Raw genomic sequence first — 5,000 nt, 5'->3', positions numbered from 1 at the left:
AGGAAGACACGCTGATTCCTTCAGTGTAGCGCGCGTGCGGCCCAGAACATCTAAGGGCATCACAGACCTGTTATTGCTCAATCTCGTGCGGCTAGAAGCCGCCTGTCCCTCTAAGAAGAAAAGTAATCGCTGACAGCACGAAGGATGTCACGCGACTAGTTAGCAGGCTAGAGTCTCGTTCGTTATCGGAATTAACCAGACAAATCGCTCCACCAACTAAGAACGGCCATGCACCACCACCCACCGAATCAAGAAAGAGCTATCAATCTGTCAATCCTTCCGGTGTCCGGGCCTGGTGAGGTTTCCCGTGTTGAGTCAAATTAAGCCGCAGGCTCCACTCCTGGTGGTGCCCTTCCGTCAATTCCTTTAAGTTTCAGCTTTGCAACCATACTTCCCCCGGAACCCAAAAGCTTTGGTTTCCCGGAGGCTGCCCGCCGAGTCATCGGAGGAACTGCGGCGGATCGCTGGCTGGCATCGTTTATGGTTAGAACTAGGGCGGTATCTGATCGCCTTCGAACCTCTAACTTTCGTTCTTGATTAATGAAAACATACTTGGCAAATGCTTTCGCTTCTGTTCGTCTTGCGACGATCCAAGAATTTCACCTCTAACGTCGCAATACGAATGCCCCCGCCTGTCCCTATTAATCATTACCTCGGGTTCCGAAAACCAACAAAATAGAACCGAGGTCCTATTCCATTATTCCATGCACACAGTATTCAGGCGGGCTTGCCTGCTTTAAGCACTCTAATTTGTTCAAAGTAAACGTGCCGGCCCACCGAGACACTCAACTAAGAGCACCCTGGTAGGATTTCAACGGGGTCCGCCTCGGGACGCGCAAGCACGCCTTCGGCTCGCCCCACCGGCAGGACGTCCCACGATACATGCCAGTTAAACACCGACGGGCGGTGAACCAACAGCGTGGGACACAAATCCAACTACGAGCTTTTTAACCGCAACAACTTTAATATACGCTATTGGAGCTGGAATTACCGCGGCTGCTGGCACCAGACTTGCCCTCCAATAGATACTCGTTAAAGGATTTAAAGTGTACTCATTCCGATTACGGGGCCTCGGATGAGTCCCGTATCGTTATTTTTCGTCACTACCTCCCCGTGCCGGGAGTGGGTAATTTGCGCGCCTGCTGCCTTCCTTGGATGTGGTAGCCGTTTCTCAGGCTCCCTCTCCGGAATCGAACCCTGATTCCCCGTTACCCGTTACAACCATGGTAGGCGCAGAACCTACCATCGACAGTTGATAAGGCAGACATTTGAAAGATGCGTCGCCGGTACGAGGACCGTGCGATCAGCCCAAAGTTATTCAGAGTCACCAAGGCAAACGGACCAGACGAGCCAATCCGATTGGTTTTGATCTAATAAAAGCGTCCCTTCCATCTCTGGTCGGGACTCTGTTTGCATGTATTAGCTCTAGAATTACCACAGTTATCCAAGTAACGTGGGTACGATCTAAGGAACCATAACTGATTTAATGAGCCATTCGCGGTTTCACCTTAATGCGGCTTGTACTGAGACATGCATGGCTTAATCTTTGAGACAAGCATATGACTACTGGCAGGATCAACCAGGGAGCTGCGTCAACGAGAGCTGAGCAGCCGGCCGCCCGGGAGTGTGTCCCGAGGGCCCGCGCGAACACGCAAGCGTCCGCTCAATTATTCTGCAAACAGGAGGAGGCTGAGCTCCCCTGCACGATACACCTCGAAACCCTCTCAGGTCCCGGCGGCGCGCAGCGCCGTCCTAAGTACTTGGTCGGGTTCGAGAGAGGCGCAATCGCCCGGAGATAGGCGAGTAGACGCTTTCAGTGCGAACACCCGTGCTCCCAACTGAGCTTGCCGCTGCCGACAGAGGCCCGGGAGCGTGCTGTCGTGGCATTGCCGGCGGGAAACAACACGCGCCACCTACGGTGACCGGCAGCTCCAACGCCAGCGCCACAGAAGGGCAAAGCCCCACTTGGGTGCAGAAGCGAACTCTCCCAGCACAGCGCACGCGCCAACACGTCCGCAGAGCTGCGATACAAACCACCTGCGAGAACCGCTGGGGGCGACCGAGCAGCAGACGGCGTCGCGACGCCGAGTGCCGGGCGGCGGCGCATCCTCAACGCACACAGTCCGCAATCGGACCAGCACACTGCAGATGTCCACCGCGCTTCGCACCGGGCTCGGCAGAACCCACTTTGGCCGCCTGGCGCCGCGCGCAGGGTGCGCCGGCGCATAGCTGGGACGCCAGCCGGGCCCGTCGGCCGGCGCTCCTGCCACTGGGCGCCCCCCACCAGCCGGCTGTAGTGCGTGCGCTCACGCAGCGCGCGGCCAGCACGCCGGGCGGCCCCCCCTCACCGGCCGGGGACTGTCCCGCCAAGCCACAGCCTCGTATCGCTTCATACCCACATGGCCAACTCAGGTTCGGGGGCATGGCGGGTACCGCCGAAACAACCGGTTCACAGATGTACCGATCGTCGCTATCACCGATGCACCTGCAGCGCGAACAACCGCTCAACAACTGATTTCCAGTTCATTTGCGGATCTTTGGCAGCAAACGTATACGTCAATCTACATTTGCGAAATCTACGATTCTGGCATGCCTGCATGTTATGTGTCACGACACGCTACATCAGCCCACATACACACTGCGGCATGTACACGAGAGAACACGTGGAAGATGGTCCGCGCACGTGTGCAATGTCCCTTGCGCGGTCGACTGTCAACCGGCCTCTGTAGCATGTCGCAGATGTGGAACGCGGTCCACCGTGCTATCATGTTGTGTGGGGCAATACGATTAAATAGGAAAACCCTCGTCGCTACATCAACAGACGGCTCACGCTGATTCCCGGCAGAGGGAGGAGGGGGGGGGGGGGCCAACATGCAATACTTTCGTCCGTACCTACTTACCACATGTCTGTACGGCGTACAACAGTGCAATCTCGCTGTAATGGGGAGACGAGACAAGTAGCATCGTGCACAACATATGGCCCTTATGATTCGCCATTGTAGGGCGCAGCCGGTGTACGGTCAAGCATGTGCCACATTATGTCACTCAGTACGTAACGACGGATGATCAGTGTGGGTTACGCGTACATCAGCGGACAGTCCACACAGGCCGTACCACAACGTACACTGACTGCATCGACAACCGAATGCAACTGAACAGCTGCAAGGCTCATTTCACAAACAAACGCCTGACCGACCAGCTTGGAAGGGCAGGAGGGGAGGGCGATATTCGTTCTGTAGCGGTACACCCTTCCAGTGGTTAGTGGGACTGTGTAGAAAGTACGCAACACTCGAAAGACCTTTATGTGAGGGTACGCACCATGGCATCAAGAAATACACATGACACCAGAGGATCCAAGCAGTGAACTATGTTCAGAGGGTTGCTGTTAGGCAAAGCTACATTCCTGTGACGTTACATGTGACAGTTAAGGTGCAGTGTAAGTTAGGTTAAGGTGCAGTGTAAGTTAGGTTAAGGTGCAGTGTAAGTTAGGTTAAGGTGCAGTGTAAGTTAGGTTAAGGTGCAGTGTAAGTTAGGTTAAGGTGCAGTGTAAGTTAGGTTAAGGTGCAGTGTAAGTTAGGTTAAGGTGCAGTGTAAGTTAGGTTAAGGTGCAGTGTAAGTTAGGTTAAGGTGCAGTGTAAGTTAGGTTAAGGTGCAGTGTAAGTTAGGTTAAGGTGCAGTGTAAGTTAGGTTAAGGTGCAGTGTAAGTTAGGTTAAGGTGCAGTGTAAGTTAGGTTAAGGTGCAGTGTAACTTAGGTTAAGGTGCAGTGTAACTTAGGTTAAGGTGCAGTGTAACTTAGGTTAAGGTGCAGTGTAACTTAGGTTAAGGTGCAGTGTAACTTAGGTTAAGGTGCAGTGTAACTTAGGTTAAGGTGCAGTGTAAGTTAGGTTAAGGTGCAGTGTAACTTAGGTTAAGGTGCAGTGTAACTTAGGTTAAGGTGCAGTGTAAGTTAGGTTAAGGTGCAGTGTAACTTAGGTTAAGGTGCAGTGTAAGTTAGGTTAAGGTGCAGCGTAACTTAGGTTAAGGTGCAGCGTAACTTAGGTTAAGGTGCAGCGTAACTTAGGTTAAGGTGCAGCGTAACTTAGGTTAAGGTGCAGCGTAACTTAGGTTAAGGTGCAGCGTAACTTAGGTTAAGGTGCAGCGTAACTTAGGTTAAGGTGCAGCGTGGGTTAGGTTAGGGGCCAACGTGGGTTAGGTTAGGGGCCAACGTGGGTTAGGTTAGGGGCCAACGTGGGTTAGGTTAGGGGCCAACGTGGGTTAGGTTAGGGGCCAACGTGGGTTAGGTTAGGGGCCAACGTGGGTTAGGTTAGGGGCCAACGTGGGTTAGGTTAGGGGCCAACGTGGGTTAGGTTAGGGGCCAACGTGGGTTAGGTTAGGGGCCAACGTGGGTTAGGTTAGGGGCCAACGTGGGTTAGGTTAGGGGCCAACGTGGGTTAGGTTAGGGGCCAACGTGGGTTAGGTTAGGGGCCAACGTGGGTTAGGTTAAGGGCCAACGTGGGTTAGGTTAAGGGCCAACGTGGGTTAGGTTAAGGGCCAACGTGGGTTAGGTTAAGGGCCAACGTGGGTTAGGTTAAGGGCCAACGTGGGTTAGGTTAAGGGCCAACGTGGGTTAGGTTAAGGGCCAACGTGGGTTAGGTTAAGGGCCAACGTGGGTTAGGTTAAGGGCCAACGTGGGTTAGGTTAAGGGCCAACGTGGGTTAGGTTAAGGGCCAACGTGGGTTAGGTTAAGGGCCAACGTGGGTTAGGTTAAGGGCCAACGTGGGTTAGGTTGCCAGAGATGTGTCAAATCAGGATGTACGTTTGGCTGGTGTCAGGTGGTGGGTTGGTTCGATGCCTTTATAAGGGGTGTGGCCAAAGGGTATTTTATTACTTGTACCTTTTGTGTTGTGGCGTGGCGTTGCGTCCTGTGTTGATACTGGGTGGACCACTGTGGGTGTTGCTGGCTGATTTGAGCTGCGTTGTTTGCGGGTGATGTGAGACATTCTGTCTTATTAGTGGACGT

At 53.6% G+C, this 5,000-nt stretch overlaps 1 non-coding gene across 1 annotated transcript in view; it reads right to left on the bottom strand.

Annotated features, from left to right (window-relative positions):
• Positions 1 to 1,586, bottom strand: part of LOC126320515 (small subunit ribosomal RNA) — a 1,893-nt gene extending 307 nt beyond the window's left edge. The window contains exon 1 of the ribosomal RNA XR_007558116.1: positions 1 to 1,586. This exon is cut by the window's left edge and continues 307 nt beyond it. This is a non-coding gene — a ribosomal RNA (small subunit ribosomal RNA).
• Between the last annotated feature and the right edge of the window lie 3,414 nt (positions 1,587 to 5,000).

The sequence above is a fragment of the Schistocerca gregaria genome, unplaced genomic scaffold (genome assembly GCF_023897955.1).
Source record: "Schistocerca gregaria isolate iqSchGreg1 unplaced genomic scaffold, iqSchGreg1.2 ptg000725l, whole genome shotgun sequence".
Classification (NCBI taxonomy): domain Eukaryota; kingdom Metazoa; phylum Arthropoda; class Insecta; order Orthoptera; family Acrididae; genus Schistocerca; species Schistocerca gregaria.
The sequence above is the reverse complement of the archived record's forward strand: the minus strand, read 5'-3'. Positions and strand labels throughout refer to the sequence as shown.